Source organism: Puma concolor, chromosome B2, assembly GCF_028749965.1.
Source record: "Puma concolor isolate L17-30 chromosome B2, mPumCon1.1.hap2, whole genome shotgun sequence".
NCBI lineage: Eukaryota > Metazoa > Chordata > Mammalia > Carnivora > Felidae > Puma > Puma concolor.
Window position 1 is genome coordinate 9,458,032 of NC_141671.1, and position 21,051 is coordinate 9,479,082.

The following is a 21,051-nucleotide window of genomic DNA, read 5'->3' on the forward strand; positions in this document are numbered from 1 at the left end:
TGGGATTGACAGGGGGCTTGACACCGTGAACTGTGAGATTATGACCTGAGCTGATATCAAGAGTCACGCAACCAGGGGCGCCTGGGTGGCGCAGTCGGTTAGGCGTCCGGCTTCAGCCAGGTCACGATCTCGCGGTCCGTGAGTTCGAGCCCCGCGTCAGGCTCTGGGCTGATGGCTCGGAGCCTGGAGCCTGTTTCCGATTCTGTGTCTCCCTCTCTCTCTGCCCCTCCCCCGTTCATGCTCTGTCTCTCTCTGTCCCAAAAATAAATAAAAACGTTGAAAAAAAAATTAAAAAAAAAAAAAAAAAAGTCACGCAACTGGCTACCCAGGTGAAGACTTTTAAATGCAAAAAGGGTGCGGAAAAAGGAAATTATTAGCAAAGAATGCATTGTTCCAGGCAAGGTCCCCTTCCTAAGGGGACTTGAGCAGTCTCTCTGGTGGGATTATTGCATTGGTGCTGACCAGGTAATTCTGAGCTGATTAGTTAAAGCTTATATTCCTGGGGGCGGGGGGCGCTTGGGTGGCTCCGTGGGCTAAGTACCTGACTGAATTTCAGCTCAGGTCATGATCTCATGGTTCATGAGTTCAAGCCCCATGAGTTCGAGCCTCGCGTTGGGGTCTGTGCTGATAGTGCAGAACCTGCTTGGGATTCTCACTCTCCCTCTCTCTCTCTGCTCCTCCCCTGCTTGCTCTCTTTCTCTCTTTCTTGAAATAAATAAATAAACTTAAAAAATTTTTTTACATTCCTGGGTAATCAAAACTACAGCTAGGCTAGGTAGTAAGTCTTTGCCGATTGGGGCTTAGCATAAGTGACTCCCAATTTGGGTCTGCTCTCTCCTGCTTAACAATGGGGAGCACCGAGGTCCCCTTCCAGTAGCACACATGGTGGGGAGAGAAATTGGGGTTTGTTTCCAGTTTCCCCTCACATGGAGAGAAATCCAGTCTGGACTGAGGTATAAGAATATTAAAGACCCCTGCAATCCTCAAGTCCCAGGGATGAAAATGGCTCTGTCTCTAACTGGTGTCGGCTGTACCTCGTCAGAACTCTTGGTATGCCCATCTGCTGAAAACCTGTTCAGCCCTAAAATTCTGTTCTTCCAGAATCTTCAATAATAGCAAGGAAGGCTTGTTTTTTGTTTTTTAAAATTTTTTATTAAAAAAAATTTTTTTTAATTTTATTTATTTTTGAAAGAGAGACAGACAGAGTGCAAGTGGGGGAGGGGTAGGGAGAGAGAGCGACACGGAATCTGAAGCCGGCCCCAGGCTCTGAGCTGTCGGTACAGGGCCCGACACGGGGCTCGAACTCATGAACGGTGAGATTGTGACCTGAGCCGAAGTCAGACACTCAGCTGAGTGAGCCACCCAGGTGCCCTGTAAAGAAACACTTTTTGAAGATAAAGCCCGCAAACCAAGACTCTTTATTTTCCACTTTTTGGTGGCTGTAGGTAATAGGATTCTACATGTATATTTTACTTTTTTATTTCTGCAAATGTAATGTGTGCCTTTTGGTGAATGTTGGCTGAATTGAGTTAGCCTTTGGGGTTCTGGAATCATCTCTCTTCTTTCATCTGTTGAGGTGGAGGAAATTTTCTATGACTTTCAGAGTCCTTCTAGCTGGACTAAGAATGAAATTGACATGAGACAGATTAACGGGAGAAAATCAAATCTAATAGCATATGTGTGAGGAATCCGCACAGACATGAAAATTCCGAAGACACTCAGGCCACAGAAAGCTTATTTTGTGACCTCCTGAGCTAAGGAGAGGGGTAAGGTCTGGAGATACAAAGGGGAGGATGACCATTAGCAGGAAGGTGAGGAGATGTTTAGAAAACAAAGGTTGTCCTGCTATGCAAATAAATTTCTTCAGTAAAGAGGAATCTCTGTTCATAGCTCTCTTTCTGGTACTAGCTGTCTTTTCCAATGTAAATTTACACAGTGGAGGGGGAGGGAAGGAGATTTTTCTGCATCTGCAGTTTGGATTGCTTTTAAGTCAAAATAATCTTTATGCCAAAGTGGCGCCATCTTGGGGTGGCCTGACCCTGACCACTGCACCCCTTTTTTAGTGTAAAATCAGAATTTAGGAATTGGGGTGCTTTACTCTAGAAAAAAGATCATGTAAAGCAGCGTGGCTATTTCTTGTCTACTAGGGCTTGTTGAGCTGTTTTTCTTCCCTTCTCCATTCTTCTCCAAACAATACATGTTCATTTGCCTGCAGATTATTTAACGGAAGGGGAGAAAACCAGCATTTCTATGAAATTATATTCCGAGAGTCAGTTTATGTGGAGGAAGGGACAAAATGATTTTTAATTTTTTTGTTTTTAATGTAATGGTGGAGTTTACAAAAGAGTTACAGTGGTAGACTCTTTCACATTTATTTTTGTAATCTCAGCCTCATTGAGCTAACATTTACCTCAGTTTTATAGTTCGCTTTACTAAGCTGCAAAACTGAAGTTGACTTACGTGGTGTTTATCTTTCTACTGAAGCATTTAGAGCATCTTTAGACATATCTTTATCTGATTGCCAGTTCTGCTATCTTAGGTTAAAGGAAGGGTAGAATGTGGCCGTAAACTAAAAATCATTTCCTCAGGATTTAGGTTGGGGCTCAATTTCTTCATACCAACAAATGAGGAATTATGAGTATGCCCCTTTGAGAGCTGAAACCGCGGAGAGAATTTTAAGGCAGGTAGTAGGCTATGAAACTGTTTCGAAACTGACCACTTATAAGTTTGCATGAGAGCTGGAAAGCCAGATCTTGTGTACTTGGCAGCCTTGAAACTTTTATTAGACTAATGCATGTCTAGCTTTGGTCCTCTGTTGCAGTTTCCAGAAGAATGGAGAAGGTAGAAAAGAGCAACGAAAATGGTTCTAAGAACAATTGAACTTGACAATTACGTGAAGTTTGCTACACAGAAGGAAATAACCTCAGGTGAAAAAGTGACTAAGGATAGCCAAAGCCACAGATCATGGAGAGCCATCAGTGAAGACCTTAAAATGCAGGGTAGGTGACCATAAGTGGGGTGTACCACTAACGCACCTCGTTTCCCCACAAAGGCCTTGAATGTGGTGGCCTTTGTTGTATTATTTTGTAATCAGCCCTCATAAACTCAAGTGAAAGGTACCAAGGTCTTAGCAGTATTTTAAGAAAAGACTTGCACATCTTTTAAAGACGGCCCTTTGTTTTGTAATAGATGGGTCACATTCTTTGGTAATTAAAAAAAAAAAAAACTTACTGTTTTGGAATAATTTTAGATTTAGAGAAAAGTTGTAACGATAGCACAGGGCGTTTTTATGTATGCCTCACCCAGTTTTCCCCAGCGTCAACATCGTACGTGGTACATCTGTCAAAATGACAAAAAGCCAACACGAATATATAACTATTAAATAAATTCCAGAGTTTTTGAATTTCACCAAATTTTCCATTCACGCGCTCTTTTTATTCCAGGGTCCTGTACCTTACAGTTCCCTCATTTAAAGTATACGGTTCAAAATGTTTTTTAGTATAGTCACAGAGTTGTGTAACCATTGTCACAAGCTAATTTTGGAACATTTCTGTCCCCCACCCCAGAGAAAGGCCCATGTCATTAGCAGTTCCTGTTTCTTCCTAAATCCTGCCTCTCCCTGTCTGCCCCTCCCAGTCCCTGGCAACCCCTAACCTACATTCTCTCTCTACAGACTGACCTATCCTGGCTGTTTCCTGTAAATGTAGTCATATAATATGTGTCTTTGTGATTGGCTTCTTCACTTTTCAAGGGTCTTTGGTGATTTTTGATTGGGTGCTCATGCCTCGTTGCCCTGTTGTACTTTAACTGTGGGAATGTTTTGAGACCCGGATTTAAAGCGCAGCCCTTTTAAAAAACATTTGGGGGGGACGCCTGGGTGGCGCAGTCGGTTAAGCGTCCGACTTCAGCCAGGTCAGGATCTCGCGGTCCGTGAGTTCGAGCCCCGCGTCGGGCTCTGGGCTGATGGCTCGGAGCCTGGAGCCTGTTTCCGATTCTGTGTCTCCCTCTCTCTCTGCCCCTCCCCCGTTCATGCTCTGTCTCTCTCTGTCCCAAAAATAAATAAACGTTGAAAAAAAAAAAAAAAACAAAAAACAAAAAACAAAACATTTGGGTTCCCCTTCTGCCGGGACACCTGGGAGTATTCCCAATCCAGGCTCGCTTAAATTGTACTTTCTGCTTTGGACTTTTTTTTTTTTTTTTTTTTGGCCATACAGGGCATGTAAATTTAGGCCTCCAAACTCTCATTCTCACGGGAGTCTTTGCACGTTTCGGCTCTCCACCGAGAGTCGCACCCCTATGAACACACACCCCGCTGTCTTGGCTGTGGGGAGGGCGGTTTTCCCTAGTTAGCCGTTGCCTTTCAGGACTTACGGAGCAGTCGTGACTTCAAGACGCGTCTTCACCTTTTGCCGAGTCTCCAGCTCTTCCTCCCGCCTCTCCGTTCTCAGCCTGCCTGCCTGCCTGCCTGGTCTCTGGTGCCCAAGCTCTGGACTGTCTGGAGCACATGCCAGATGTCCTACACGTTTGATTTCTGCTTTCTTGCATTTCTGGCTTCTGAGGAACTTTCCCACCAGTTCAGCTGTGCATGAAAATGATCAAGCGTGGCAATGTGAGCTCATGTTTAGCTTAACAAATATAGATGGCCGCACGTAGGAGTATTTATAGATGTGTGTATATTCCAGAGTTAGTGTATACACATAGTTCCTTGCGCTTTCAGCTGAAAGGGTCTGCAGGCAGTGACACTCCGTTAGCGGTGAGGACACCTGTGCCCACATGTTGGTTTCTGATACTTTTCTCCAAAACCAGAATAAAAGCTCGTGGTGAGAATGTGTCAAATTGACATAGGAGCCCCCTGAAAGAGGTCCGAATGACTAGAGGTGGAAAGATTTGAGCAACAAAGTAAAGAAGGCTTAAATTGTAGGAGTATCAAGAAGTAGAAATTATAGGTCTATCGTCTATTGATGATAAGCCAAAGTATAGAGTGAGCATCAGTGAGTTCCTACTGATATAAAATAATTGAATAAGTGAATACATGGGGGAAAATAGACAAATCTCCTTGCAGAAGAATTCTTCCTTGCGGAAGAATTCCAGATGATACTGGTGCTGTAACTTTCCACTCTGCAAGTGTGGGCTGTGCGTTGTGACTTCCTTCCAAAAGGATGGTGTAGAAAGGGAAGGTGGGGCAGAGTAAATGTACAGTGCAGGAACCTAACAAACATGACCTCAGCCATGTGACAAAGGTCAGGATCCACAGTGATAATTATACTGGTAGTATGTTCCCCTTAATACAGTGTAGGGAAAGTGACACTTTATTTCTGCGATCTTCCTTTCCAAAACCCATAACCCTCTTCTAATTATGAGAAAAACCTCAGACAAACATGAGTTGGGGGAGTTCACAAAATACCCGACTAGTACTCCTCAAAGTGTCAAGGTCGTCAAAAACAAGGAAAGTTTGAGAAACTGTCATAACCAAGAGGAGCCTAAGGAGACGTGACAATGAAATGTCATGTGGTTTCCTGGATGGGATCCTGGGACAGAAAACGAGCATTACGTAAAAACTAAAGGCGTCTGAATGAAGTATGTATTTTAGTTAATACTAGTGTATCAGCATTGGTTCGTTAACTGTGGCAAATTGCCATACGATGTAAGATGTAAGGGGAAACTGCGGGGTGTGTGGGATCTCTCTGTACTGTCTTTGTAATTTTGTGTAAATCTAAAACTGTTCTAAAAAAATAAAAGGTCTATTTAACAACTGATGCTTTTTTTCGGGGTGCCTGGGTAGCTCAGTCAGTCGGGCATCCAGCTTCAGCTCAGGTCACGATTTCGTGATTTGTGGGTTCAAGCCCCACGTTGGGCTCACTACTATCAGCCTTGAAGCTGTCAGTGTAGAGCCCGCTTCAGATCCTCTGTCCCCCGCTCTCTGTGCCCCTCCCCTGCTTGCTCATGCTCTCTATCAAAAATAAATAAACATAAAAAAAATCAGGTTTTTTTAAAGTTTTTATTTATTTTGAGAGTTAGGAAGAAACAGAGAGGGAGGGAGGGAGAGAGGGAGAAGGAGGGGGAGAGAGAGAGAGAGAGAGAGAGAGAGAAAGTGTGGGGGAGGGGCAGAGAGAGAGAATCTGCTGTCAGCACAGAGCCCTATTCGGGACTCCATCCCATGAACTGTGAGATCATGACCTGAGCTGAAGTCAAGAGTTGGGGGCTTAACCAGCTGAGCCACCCGGGTACCCCAGCTTTTCATTTTTTTTACTTACTAATATACAGTGTTGTATTCGTTTCAGGTGTGCAGTATAGTGATTCACCAGTTCTGTACATTTCTCAGTGCTCATCATAAGTGTACCCTTAATCCCCTTCACCTTTTTTACCCATCCCCCCACCCGGATGCTTTTTGTATTTAAAGTAGGATTGTTAGTTGTGCTGTCACTGTGAACGTTGAACTCCTCATATTGTCAGAAGTGGAAGTTGGGACCAGTATGTTTTTAGAAAATTTCCTAGTCAGAAACATGGAAAGAAAACGTGCAGTTCTGCTGGTCCATGTTCGTGCTTTAGAATTACTTTTTACTGTAAGGTTCGATTTATGAACATCTTTGCATGTGTCTAAGTCACTTTCAGTAAAGGTGGGACGGATTTTTGGTTCATCCTGACTCCTCAGGCTCCAAATCAGGTGACTTGAGCGAATGAATAGTTGTTTCGTAAGATAAATGTTTCTCTTGTAACATCACACAATAGAACCACCCCAAACCAAGCTCTCCATGCACTCACCGTTGCTCACTGAGATAGTTCCTCCTTGGAAATGCTATTCTGCTACTCACTTCTCCATGCAAACAGCACATATTGATGAAGCCACAAGAACCCATGCAAAAATCTTATAAGGAACGATGGAATGCTAGCTGTATAAAAGGAGACTGGAGTTTAGACACACGCTGTGCAATTGATGTTTGGGGTTCCCTCTGAGATCTGTCCTGTGAACTCACCTGGCTCTAAGGGAGTAGGAAGAAAGGTGGAATAGCAGGTGGGGGAGCTGGGTTCTAAGCTGAGAGCCAGTATTTATTAGACACGTATTGGACAAACTATTTAGACGTTCTGAGCCCGATTCCTGGTTTGTGAAACAAGCCAATAATATCTACAGTGAGGGGTTGTTGTGAATATCAGGTGAGGTAGGTGATCCCCTGGGAACGGGTTTGCAGACCGGTCAGTAAACAGGTAGGTGTCATTTGCTGTCACTTCCCCATCGCCAGCTCCATCACACTTCGGAATCTAATAGGGATGCCAGTGTCACAGCACAGAACTTCAGCGAGATGGGTGTGGGTGGTGTTCGGCTAACATCCGGTGAATGGAAGAAAAGACCTGCCCTTGCAGGTGCTGGGGAGGAAGGAATTTAGGGTACTTCAAGGCAGAAAAGATGGGGCAGAAGGAGGAGTGAGTAAAGATATGGTGACGGGTGGAAGGAAAGCTTTTTTTTTTTTTTTTTTTTTTTGACCGTGAGATCTAAGCTGATATGTGAGTAGGTTTCGTGTACCTAGGAAGTGTGAAAGAACTCCTTATCAGGTAAACATTACTTACCATCTGCAAATGCTGGGGTTGTTAGTTGGGGTGTGTTCACAGCTACCAGCATGGCTTTGCATGTGGGAATATTAAGAAAATCAGCTGTCTTCTAAAGCAGACAGTGAGACACAGTTTTTTTGCTTATTTATCAGACAGCTGGGTGTATAAAAGATACAAGTTCTTTCTCTTCTGATAGAAAGGAAAATGCAGCTTGATCCCCGAGGAGGAATGGGCCATAGGTATACTTACTCCACCTTGTGGCATTATTTCTCCTTTCAGCTTCTGGTCGTCATGCTTATCTAGCGTTAAATAAAACTTTTTACAGTGAGTGCTTCCCATATGCTGTGCTAAACACTCGGCACGAATGATCTCGTGTAAGCCACACCACAACCCTATGTGGTAAATAATATTTTCCCGGAAAAAAACGGAAGGGTATGTGACTTGTGTAAGATCCCATGGATTTTGACCCAGGAATTTAGGGTTCCAACCCTGGACTCTTAACCACTCTTGTATTTTATGTCTAAGGGTATGGAGCACAGCCTCAAAGCAGGAATCATTAGGGGAATATTTGGTAAATCTGGGAATGAACTAGATAGAATACAAAGCAATTTTGCAGCTGCCCCATTTGGCTTGTGCAGTGGGGTACAGTGACCCAGAAGACATGTCTTGCTCTCCTGTGCAAGAGCAGGTGGTCACAGCAGATCACGCTGTGTGGTGTAGTCACAGCTCCCCAAGGCTGTTAGCTTTTAAGAAGGACACTGGAAAACTGAGGCATAGCTGACGGAAGGTGAGCAGGAAGCTAATTCATATGAGGATTGTTGAGGAAGAAGGGGTGTTTAAGTTAAAAGCTTTAGGAATGATAGGATAGCAGTTTTCAGATATTTGAAGAATATAGTTATTCTGTGTCCTTAGCAGAGTTAAACTCATGGGACAGAAGCTTTAGGGAGGTAGGTTTTAATTCGTCATAAAATTCCTTATTGCTGTGAGTTGCGTAGATAAAAGAATTGATGACCAGTGGAGTTCACGAGTCCCCATCCCTGGCAGGATTCAAGCAGAGGCTGTATGATGATGGTGCCTGTCTTCAGGAACTACACCCTTCCTTTCCTGACGTCCCTACACGCATGTCCTGAGTTCTGTTTCGTGTCCAGCTGCCACTCCACGTGATTCTTGTTTTAGTATTAATTGCCAAATAAGTCAGTGGTTTGAGGAGCAAAGTTTCTCAGTAGGCATTTAAAGATCCTGAGAGCCCAGGACGTCTGGGGCTCAGTTGGGTGAGCATCTGAACCTTGATTTTGGCTCAAGGTCATGATCACAGGGTCGTGGGTTAGAGCTCCGTGTCAGGCTCTGTGCTGAGTGTGGAGCCTGCCCGAGACTCTCTTTCTCTCTCTCTCTTCCTTTCTCCAGCTCTTACCCTCTCTCCCACTTGTGTTCTCTCTCTTTTTAAGATAAAATTAAAAAAAAAAGATCGTGAGATCTCTAAGTGTTAAGCAGTAGAGGAACAGATTAAATTATGCTATTTAATGGAACCATATACAAATATTAGAAGGAAGGCAGATTGAAAGATATCTATCACACTGAGTAAAAGCAAGTTGCTGAACAGCATGTATATTATGATCCCATCTCCCATTTAAATTAAAAAAAAAATCAATATGCTCTTTCTTTCTCTCTCTGTCTTTAGTTCTGGAATGATAGTTACCAAAATGTAGCTAGTGGTCTCATCCCAGTGGCCTTGACCCTCACAATAATCATCCAGATTATTGGGAAGGGTGAAGGAAACTTTAAAATTTTACATCTGTGTGTGTGTGTGTGTGTGTGTGTGTGTTTTAACAGCCCTAGTATTTTGGCATTTAAAATCTATAAAAGGAAAGAGCTTCAAGACCCAAAGGGATGACGTAGTTGTGCAAGATGACGGGTGATGTGGCGGTTACTTTGTGGCTCACCCAGTTGTGAACCCAATAGGGTTGCAGAGGAAGATGTCAGAAGAGGAAGAAGACGGGGCTGTTATGCACTTGGAGTTTTGAGTATCTTGGCAAATGGGACTACTTTTGACAGGAACGAGGAAACTGGAAATAGAGGTTGACTTACAGTGTGACTTCTGCTTGGGCCAGGACTTCTGCTTGAGAGCAGGATTTCAAAATGGACATGTCCTGAAGGGAAAGCGAGCTGTGAGCCATCAGAGCTGAGAAGTTGGAGGTTTGGAGATCACTGGCATCTGGGGGCAGATGAAGCCAGAAAAGGTGTGAACTTGGGGGAGGGCAGAGGGGGTGACCTGAGACCACAGAGACCCAGTTTGCCCTGGCGAGTGATCCTGCTGAGCACCGTGCACATTGGGGAGCCAGGAAAAGGTAATTGAGCCGAGTAGCTTGGAGATGGGGGAGGGGCGGGGGAGGATGTTACAGGGGCCCGAGGTGGGAGGAAATGGATGTCTGTGTAGACCACTCAAGAGAGAAATCTGGGGACTTTGAAGAAGAGAGACAAGAAACAATGGCGGGAAGGATCAAGGGGAGTTTGGTTTTGTTTTTTAAGACAGAGGGGAGTTGTCCTTGTTTGAAGACAGCAGTGAAGTCGAAACCTGGGGAGAAGAAGCTGACAGACGTGGTGGTGCAGAGTGGACTGAATGTCAGGAGGGATGAGGTCAAACCCCTGGTCAGCTGAGGACCCCGAGAGAAGGTCCGCTCTCCACCCAGGAGGTAGGGACGGACTTGACTCGCTTCAGTGTCGAGATGGGAAGAAGGTGGGGTGCTCCTGCTGAATAGCCTTGGCTTTGGATTTTGGGTGAAAATGTGGGAACTAATTTATCGGTGTTTATTGTTCAGAAAGAGTGAAGTGGATGGGAGCTTCAAAAGGTTGGGATTGGGCTCAGTGTGTCCGAAAGGCTCATCCAACGGGCCTAAGGCATCCGCGGTGGTCCAGAGTGTCCGTGGTCTACGGCACTCATTCCTAATCAGCAGTCACCATCAGAACCATCTGGGTGGCTTTTGAAACTCAGGGATGCCTGGGTCCCACCCTTGATCTTTCGGAGTCAGAATTTCCTAAGAAGTCCTCGTCTGGGACTCTTAGGAATTTAAAGATTCCACGTACCGTTCAGGAGCTGCTGGGGATATGCTGGCTGCCTTGAGGAGGAAGCGTGACTTTCCAGAGCATAAATAGCCTTGAGTACTGTGTGAAGGCTCGTCTGAGCATTGGCTCCTTGAGGGACTTGTGAAGTTTTGCGCACTTGGGAATTTCAGTCTCCCCTGGTGATCGGGCAACTTACTATTTCTCAGGCAGAGCCAGCCTTCGTATGTGCGGGTATGCGTGTGTTTACTGTTCTTAGCCTGCCGTGTCTCCTTCCAACTCAGCTCCAAGGCGTGTCTGAATACCCAACGAGTCCTTTTTCTCTGGGTGTTCTTCAGGTTCTCAGGGTGGCCTCTTATGCTCCATATGGTGTTCCCATTTCACTTTTAAATGTAGGAAGAAAACCAGTGTTCTGTTAAGTTTCTTCCTTTCGTGCCCTGACCAATGGAAATGATTCTGTTTCTGCTTATTGCTTTGTATGAATTAATCCAGGAGTCTTCCTCTTAGTGATGTGACTCTCTTTTCTTTCTTCTCGTCTACGTTGGAGATGGAGGTTGCTGAATCTCTTCTGGTTTTGTACGTTATTTTAAATTTGTAAAAATAGGAATCTGGAACTGTTTTCACAGGAGAAGTGAGAAGGAGAGGGGTGCTCTGCAGGACCCCTGGAGCAGAGACTCAACCTGGAGAACACTCCCCATTAAGTGTGCATGGAGGAGCCATTTGGCCGTGTGCAAAAAATATGTTACATATAATTTTGTCATGGGATTTTCAGAATTATCCTAATGATAATCATATTCCTGTCCTCATTTGGTAGACCAGAGCTAGGCTCATTGAGATTAGATCACTTGCCCAAGGACACCCAGCTAGCTAGTGGCAGAACTGGTTGTCTCATAGCAATGTCTGTGCGTTTTCCCCTGTGGCATGCTTTCTACCTTGTTCGCGTCTTCAGAATTAATAAGATGTGCCCACGATAAGAAGTCTAGGCCTTTGAATTAAATGGTTATTGCAAATGGAGTTGCTGGTGTTGAAACATTCCAGACGCCCTAGGAATCCTGTCTCATGTCCTTGGGAGGACTTTATGGTTGATATCTGAAATGAGCAAATTGTGATGGCCAGAGATGTTTCAGAGGAATAAACATAGGTTATTTTTATCCGGAAGATGTTTAAGTTTGAAGTCAATGTTTCCAAACAACTTGGTAAATAGTTTTATAACCATGTTTACACGTCGCAAGGTTTTGCTTAAAGCTGAATGGCTTCTCCTTTTCTTTCCACATTTCCAAATGTGGAACTCGTTCATTAACTAGAAATCGATCATTGGGAATAACTCTAGTCTCTGTGGTTTTCTTCTCAATTTCTGGTTAGTTTATTTACTTTCAGAAGTCAGTGACTTTTTTCTCATGTGGTTTTCTTAAGTCCCAGACCCAGTTAGAGTTTAAACCCCTTTACGATGTGCCTTTGATAGAATATTCTTGTTTGTGCTCCTTCTTCAAGGGCTGCCCCAGGGCCCTGACTCAAAGCCATGGGAGTTTAGGCTGGTGTCTGTGAGTCCTGATTCAGGCCAGTGGCCAGCCGGGGAAGAGCTTGTGCAGTAAACTTATTCCAAACATCAAGCTCTTATCTTTCCACATAGTCCCACTACAGCCTGCCTCCCTCTCTGTCTTCCCTCCTCCTTTACTTCCCCCTCCCCTCCCCTCCCCTCCCCTCCCCTCCTTAGCCTCTCTTTCTGTTTCTCATTCCCTCACCCTGGGTTTTAGGAATGGTGACGAAAATCAGGGCACATGGGTTTTTAAGTGCTTAGGACTGGAGAGTGAGGACAATAGGAATGGGACCAGAAGCACCACTGAAAATGGACTACCTGCTTGTGCAGCCACTATGGAGAGCAGTATGGAGGTTTCTCAGAATCCTAAAAATAGAACTACTCTGTGGTCCAGCAATCCCTTTTCCAAGTATATACACAGAGGAAATCAAATCACTGTCTGGAAGAGATAACTGCACCCCCATGTTCATTGTGGCGTTATTCATAATAGCCAAGACATGGAAACAACCAAGGTGTCCATTGATGGATGAATGGATAATGATTATACACACACACACACACACACACACACACACACACACACACACACATTCCACTGTAAAGATACATACAGTGGAATATTATCCCCCCAAAAGAGAAGGAAATCCTGCCATTTGTGACAATGGATGAATGTTGAGGACACTCTGCTAGGGGAGATGAGTCGGACAAAGACGAATACTGTATGGTCTCACTTATATGCAAATCAAGAAAAGCTGATTTTGTCTTCAATCACATGAAAAAGCTTTTGACTCATGTTCTGGGGGCAGGGAGGGGTGTGGTGAAGATAGAGCACCTGTGGGTGCTGAAGCTTCCAGCAAATTCCAGCCCTCTCACCCCCATTTCCTTCCTCCCAATCACTTATTGATGTGAAGCAGCAGGTGAAGGCAGGGAGCCAGGACTGAGCTGGGATTAACTGCCTGGGACGCCTTGGGCAGGTTACCCCGCTTTCTCTGTTGGGCACTGTCCTAGGTGCTAGGCTTACAAAGATGAGTAAAACTTCCTCTTTGCCTGTAGAGAACTCAAACTTAGCCAGAATATGGCCCACAAACAAATAATTACAGACACGTGGGGGCTGCTTACCATCTAGCGATTGAGGCCCGGCCATCAGCCTTGGCTAAGTGACGAGGGTCCTGCTTTCCAGGGGGGCGTTGCCTTGTCTGCCTTTCTGCCAGCATGGGCTTCTAACCCTGTCTCTGTCCACTTCTGTTGGTGGCTTCACTGCAGACAGTGTCCCATCTTCCTCCTGTCCCTGCAAGATGACCGTCTGCAGGATGACCGGGGATGCTGTGATCATCAGGCCCGGCTTTTGCCGGCCAGGCTGGACTTCCTGTCAGTGCCAGCACCTGAACAGCCCCCTAGCATGCCCTCACTGGTGGCCCTCTTCCTGCACATCTTGCTGTGAGTTACTGGCTGGAGACCCCCGGCGTTCCTAAAGTACCTTTCAATTTTAGGGCAAGTAATGGCAAAGGTTTTGGAGCCGGGTGGCAAGCCTTTTGGGGAACAGCAATAACTTGGTGGAGTCACAGCTCTTCAGGGTCCTGTTCTTAACTTTGCTAGTTAGTCTAGAGTCTTGATTTTTGTTGGGGTACTTAGACTTATGGGACTCATGGATGGACGCCAACCAAACAGAATACCTTTTTATCCGTTCACTGTGGCTAATACAATTGACACGCAGGGCAGAAATCCTGATGTTGGGTAGTCATTCCATTCACATCCCATGTAGGAAACTTTTCCTACAAATTGCAAGTATAATCAGAAGTAAAGGGAGTCAGTTGGGTGGGCATCATGGTCATGGTGATCGAGCCATGTTAGTCAGATGGACCCAGTTGCATCATACTTGGTACCTGGGCCACCTAGTTGTGGTACCTGTTCACTCATAGCGTATTCACGTACTCAAAATTTTTTTTTCTTTTTCTTTTGTTGTTTAATAGAATCCTTGCAGACCTCCCCTTTCTGTAAACACATTATCTTTTCCGGTAGGTCATAGTACTGTGGATTAAATTATCGTTTATTTTAGTTACATTCCAGCCTCAAGGACAGGGCTGCCTGCCAGATACCTTGAATGAGAGAGTAACGAAGGGGAGCAGAGGACAGGGAATTCTCTTTAGCTGTAGTCATAGCCTCACCTCTCTGGAGAGGAGCGAATGATAAGGCCAGGGGACTTTCAACGACTGAAGAGTGCTGTATGTCAAGTTGTTTTGGTAAATGTCACCCCAGTCCTTTCCATTGTGTTTTCTGAGTTTTTCCTCCATCAATGATAACTTCTCCATTATGTTCCAGAGTTACAATAACGGTTGGGATGTGAGGGTTCGTTCCATTTTCACCCCTTCCTATGGGCTGTGAATCAATTGACAAATACTCCTAGGTCTCAGGCTGCTGGATATCAGCTTTGATACTGGGAAAGCTAAACTGGAGATGTCAGTATGGCTCTGGGGCTAACGAGAAGCCCCCACAAAACTGGATTGAGCTGATCTATCCCAGTGGCAGGTTGAGCAGCTGCCTGGGGGGCTTGCCCCATGGTGGGAAGAGGAGTGGAAGACTGAGCAACCTTCGGGAAGGCATCTCAGGAGAGAGTCCAGACTCTGAAGGCATTGCTCCCTCCCTTCTAGGAAGCAAGGGTCCCCCTAGTGTCAATCATACCCTCCCTTGGGCAGACTGAGTGAGGGGAGGAGAAAATGGAGAGGGTTTCTGCCCAGTGTTCTAGCAAGGAAAAGTCTTTGATTATGTGTGGGCCCAGGGGGAAAGGTTATTGGCCTGGAAAGGTTTGAATAACCTTTGGTTTGAGTAAATACTCAAATTCTTGTAGCAACCCTAAAAGTAGGTCAATACTCCCGTCTTATGACTGAGGAATTGGAGTAATTTGTTCAGGGTCACCCAGGTCTGTGGAAGAGAGCAGGGACTTAAATCCACGTCCCCCTGACTCAAAATATGGGCTATATCCTATCACACCAACTTGTTTATGAGAAGTTGTGTGTGCTGCTATCCCTTCCTTAAATTCACTGTGGCTGTAAAATAATCTCTTAGTAATCCAAGGCACGAGATGGTAAATATATGTACCTGTGCCCTTTAATTGTGCTCTACATGCACAGTGTCCTCTTAGCATGACTGCTTCTTTAACTTCTCGTTCCCATGCAGATGTGAGCTCTCTCTGATGCTCGTAAGGTTTGTGTGTCCCATGTGTGGGGATCAGCGATGCCTCTTGCTTGAGTTGTCTGTTGGCCTCGCTTCACCCCTTTCTCAGGAAGGCGGGGGCCAAGGCACTTGCCGGTTTCCTACCAATTGTGGCATGTAGCACAATGCCTGAACCCACACAAGCTCTGTGGGATTATTTGTTCAATTGAATAAATGTCTGGATCCACTTTAGCGTGCAAGAGAGGAGGACTAGATGGAGAGAGAAGGCCAGAGAGAGAAAGTAGAATTAAGTGGGGCGGGAAGAAGGAGAGGACAGAAGGGAGGCGATAAGAAATACATTTTATTTAGTTATTTATTATTGTGTTTTTTTTAGAGAGACAGAGAGAACACAAGTAGGGGAGAGGGGCGGAGAGAGGAGGGGGGGGGGAGAGAGAGAGAGAGAGAGAGAGAGAGAGAGAGAGAGAGAAAGAAAGAAAATCTCAAGCAGGTTCCATACTCAGCACGGAGCCAGATGTGGGGCTTGATCCCACGACCCTGGGATTATGATCTGAGCCAAAATCAAGAGTTGGATGCTCAACTGACTGAGCCACCCGGGTGCCCCAGGAAAATACATTTTAAAAAGAAGAGGAAAGGAGAGGTTGCATGGTGGGCGTTTGACATGGGCCGGGATATTATGCCTCCTCTAGCTGAGACGGTCCTCTCCCTTTTTGGAGGCTCTGACAACACTTGTCTTTGGCGGAACTTGAGGAAGGTGTCACCACAGCAGTGGCCAGGGAGGCCTCTTTTGTCGCCAGAGTGTCACTCATAATTCATCTGCAGCAGCCACCCAGGTGGGAAATGCCCTCAACAGGCAAGTACTTTGGCGGCTGACAAGTAGGCAAGAGGCAAGGTTAATAAATCCACCTGGTTTCTATTTTAGCATGCTGTTAGCACTGCCTAAAGCTGATTGGCCCAAGGTAATCCTTTGCTATTATTCTCTTTTATTTTTTTTTTTAATTTTTTTTTCAACATTTATTTTTATTTTTGGGACAGAGAGAGACAGAGCATGAACGGGCGAGGGGCAGAGAGAGAGGGAGACACAGAATCGGAAACAGGCTCCAGGCTCTGAGCCATCAGCCCAGAGCCCGACGCGGGGCTCGAACTCACGGACCGCGAGATCGTGACCTGGCTGAAGTCAGATGCTTAACCGACTGCGCCACCCAGGCGCCCCAATTCTCTTTTAATTATAGGTCTCATTAAACTCAGTTTTGGCTACGTTAAATTTTAATTCTTAAATTTTAAGTTCCAGATATTTTATCGTTTTTGATGTACTTGTAAGCGGGATTGTTTTCGTAATTTCTCTTTCTGCTGTTTCATTATTAGCGTGTAGGAGTGTGACAGATTTCTGTACATTGATTTCATATCTTGCGATCTTACTGAGTTCATTTATCAGTTCTAATAGTTTTTTGGTGGAGTCTTTAGGGTTTTCTATATATAATAGTATGCCATTTGGAAATAGTGACCGTTTTACGTCTTCCTTACCAGTCTGGATGCCTTTTATTTCTTTCTGTTGTCTGATTGCTATGGTTAGGACTTCCAACACCATGTTGAGTAAAAGTGGTGAGAGTAGACATCCTTGCCTTGTTCCTGATGTCAGAGGAAAGGCTCCGTTTTTCACCATTGAGTATGATGTTTGCTGTGGGTTTTTCATGTATGGCTTTTATTATGTTGAGATAAGTTCTCTCTAAACCTACTTTGCTCAGGAGCTTTGTCAAATGCTGTTTCTGAATCTATTGGAGTGATTGATAAATGGCTTTTATCCCTTCTCTTATTGATGTGATGTATCACGTTTATTGTTTTGCAAATATTAAACCATCCTTGTATCCCAGGAACAAATTCCATTTGATTGTGGTGTATGGTTTTTTAAAATGCATTGTTGGATTTGGTTTCCTGATATCTTATTGAGGATTTTTGTATCTATATTTATGAGAGATACTGTCCTGTAGTTCTCTTTTTTTGTGTGGCGTCTTTGTCTAGTTTTGGTATTAGGATAATGTTGGCCTCATAAAATCAATTTGGGAGTTTTCTTTCCTCTTTTATTTATTTTTTTATTTTATTTATTTTAATTTTTTTTTTCAACGTTTATTTATTTTTGGGACAGAGAGAGACAGAGCATGAACGGGGGAGGGGCAGAGAGAGAGGGAGACACAGAATCGGAAACAGGCTCCAGGCTCTGAGCCATCAGCCCAGAGCCTGACGCGGGGCTCGAACTCCCGGACCGCGAGATCGTGACCTGGCTGAAGTCGGACGCTTAACCGACTGCGCCACCCAGGCGCCCCCCTCTTTTATTTTTTGGAACAGTTTGAGAAGAATAAGTATTTACTCTTTAAATGTTTAGTAAAATTTACCTGTGAAGCCATTTGGTCCTGGACTTTTGTATTTTGGGAGTTTTTTTGATAACTGACTCAATTTCATTGCTGGTAATTGGTATGTTAGAATTTTCTATTCTTCCTGCTTTAGTTTTGGTAGGTTATATGTTCCTAGGAATTTATCCATTTCTTCTAAGTTGTCCAATTTGTTGGTATATAGGTTTTCATAATATTCTGTTACATTTGTTTGTATTTCTGTGGTGTTGGTTGTTATTTCTTCTCTTTCATTAGCAGTTTTGTTTATTTGGGTCCTCTGTTGTGCGCAGTCTCTCTCTCTCTCTCTCTCTCTCTCTCTCTCTCTCTCTCTCTCTCTTTTGATGAGTCTGGATAGAGATTTATCAATTTTGTTGATCTTTTCCAAGAACCATCTCCTGGTTTCATCGATCTACTCTGTTATTTTTTTAGTTTCTGTATCATTTCTTTCTGCTCTGATCCTTACTTTTTCCTTCCTTTTGCTGGGCTTGGTTTTATTTATTCTTTTTGTAGCTCCTTTAGATGTAAGGTTGTTTGAGATTTTTCTTGCTTCTTGAGGTAGGCCTGTATTGCTATAAACTTCCCTCTTAGAACCACGTTTGCTGCATCCCAAAGATTTTGGACTGGTGTGTTTTGATTTTCATTTGTTTCCATGTAATTTTTTTATTTCTTCTGTGATTTGTTGGTTGACCCATCCATTGTTTAGTAGCATATTATTTAACCTCCATGTATTTGTGCTCTTTCCAGAATTTTTCTTGGGGTTGATTTCTAGTTTCATAGCAATATGGTCAGAAAAGATACATAGGAATAAGCCAAAGAGGTGAAAGATGTCTACTCTGAAAACTATAAAACACTGATGTAAAAAATTCAAGATGATGCAAAGAAATGGAAAGACATTCCATGCTCACGGGTTGGAAGAACAAATATTGTTAAAATGTCTATACTACTCAAAGCAGCCTACACATTTAATGGAATCCCTATCAAAATACCAACAGCATTCTTCACAGAACTAGAACAAGCAATCGGAAACTTTGTGTGGAATGAAAAAAGACCTTGAAAGACCTTCAAGCAATCTTGAAAAAGAAAAACACAACTGGAGGTATCACAATTCCAGATTTCAAGTTGTATTACAAAATGGTAGTAATTAAAACAGTGTGGTACTGTCATAAAAATGGACACATAAATTAATGGAATAATTAATTTATGTGCCTGGGTGGCTCAGTCAGTTGAGCATCTGACTCTTGATTTCAGCTCAGGTCATGATCCCAGGGTCGTGGGATTGTGCGTTGGGCTCTGCACTAAGTGTGTATGTAGCCTGCTTCAGATTCTCTCTCTCCCTCTGCCCTTCTCCTCTGCCTGCTCTCTCTAAAAAAACAAAAAAAAACAAACAAAAAACAAGTGACATATATATAATGGAATGTTAAGTAGCCATAAAAAAGAATGAAATCTTGCCATTTGCAACAACATGTATGGAGCTAGAGAGTATTCTGCTCAGTGAAATAAGTCAGTCAGAGAAAGACAAATACCCTATGATTTCACTCTTAGGTAGAATTTAAGAAACAAAACAAATGAGCAAAGGAAAAAAAAAAAGAGACAAACCAAGAAACAGACTCTTAACTCTAGAGAACAAACTGATGGTTACCAGAGGGGAGGTGGGTAGGGGGATGGATGAAATAGGGGATGGGGAGTAAAGAGTACACTTATCATGATGAGAGACAACAACCACCACCACTGCAAAAAAAACAAAACCAAAAAAAAAAAAAAAAAAAACCCTCACTTGCAAGCCACCAGGGATTCTGGAACTTTTGAGCATTAGCTCCCCATTCTCCTGGGTGGTGCCATACCAATGAATTACCTTTCTTTACTGCAAAAAAAAAAAAAAAAAAAAAGTTCTAATGAAGCCTTTCTATACCTCTAATTTGAAAACCTTTTACAAGTTTACATAAGAGATGCCATTTATTAAGTGAAGTTTTCATTAAATTCACTTGTCCATGGATATACTCTATGTTTTGAAATGGAAAAAAAAACAACCCAAATAATTGGTATTTGTTAAATGGTAGGAGGGAGAGTGGGTGCCATATTTAAAGGCCAGAAATTCACACCATGTTTAAGACAATTCAGGGTGGAATTTTGTTGGCAGATACACCAAGTACAGACAACTCTTGAGTTTCGTTAGCAAAAAAACTAGAGGAGCCGATTCTGTGACGGTGGGAGAGTGGGGTGTACACAATCCACAGCCAGTGGTGTTCACTGGAGCAGGAAGAGGTTAGGGAGCTGCCCCTGAGGGTGTGTCTGAGAGTGTGTGCTGGGGTGTCTCAGAGAGATGATGGGAGTGAACAAAGGTGGAATATTGCAGGGCCGTGTGGGGAATGATGGACAGGTCATCTGGGGAGACCAAGGGTAGTGGGATGTGGTTGGGAGAGGACTATGGGGGAAAACTGAAGTGGGTTGGCGGACATCAGTTTACCTCGGAGGTTCGTTGAAACAGCCCAAGGAGTGTGTTTTCTGGGCAATGCAGAGGTCAACTGGGTAAGGCTCCTTTGTTCAAGGAGGACACAGTCTACTAGCAGAGATGACCCGTCCACAGATACTTTGGCCACAACACGCGCCGTGGTGGGTGCAGTTGGCCAGCATGAGCTGATTGCCGTGGCTGCCAGAGGGAGGGTGGGATCCTGTATCTATCTATGTCTATATCTGTATCTATATCTGTATCTATATCTATATCTGTATCTATATCTATATATCTATAATAATTTTTTTTTTAATCCAACTCTTGGCAGGTGCCTTTTACCAACTGGACACCCAGTGTATGTTTGGTGAGCTGAACTTGGAGGAAGAGTGGCTGGTGGGATAACCTTGCACCACCCAGTACCATTTATGAATTTCCCATGCTGTCTTGTGTGGTTACCAGTGAGTTCACATGAAGTAAATCAGTTAATCATTAGCTGGCAGGTGCCAATCTGCCTGCTCTCTTTGGCTAAGTCATTTGGTCACAGCCAAGGCATTATTAATGTTTATAAGAATTTCTGAGTTAGATCCTAAAAAAAAAAAAAGAATTTCTGAGTTAGGAGGGAACTCATGGATCATTGATATGACCTCCCGATGGCACCAGTTAGAAACCTTATTAGGTCCTCAGTGATGACAGGAGTTGCCTGATGTTCCACAGGTAACAGATGTTGCTGTATCCCACGTTGAACCTGTCACAGAGCTAGGCAGCGTTCAGCCCAGGGTTGGGGAATGGACAGCCTGACTCTGATGCCAGGTGCACTTGGAAGGGCCATCACATCTAAAATGACTATTAAGTTTTAAATACTTACTTCCCAGAATTCTGTGATGCTTTTCTAACCCTGGCGTGTTTTT

At 44.0% G+C, this 21,051-nt stretch overlaps 1 protein-coding gene across 3 annotated transcripts in view; it reads left to right on the forward strand.

The window, feature by feature from the left end:
• Positions 1-21,051, forward strand: part of MBOAT1 (membrane bound glycerophospholipid O-acyltransferase 1) — a 106,387-nt gene that overhangs the window by 13,120 nt on the left and 72,216 nt on the right. The window contains exon 1 of one of the 3 annotated variants that reach the window (XM_086706151.1): positions 2,183-2,999. The exons of the other annotated variants lie outside the window; for them this stretch is intronic. The gene's annotated coding sequence lies outside the window, so the exon portion shown is untranslated. Of the gene's footprint in view, positions 1-2,182; positions 3,000-21,051 lie in introns of those variants that run through there. 3 annotated transcript variants of the gene reach the window in all.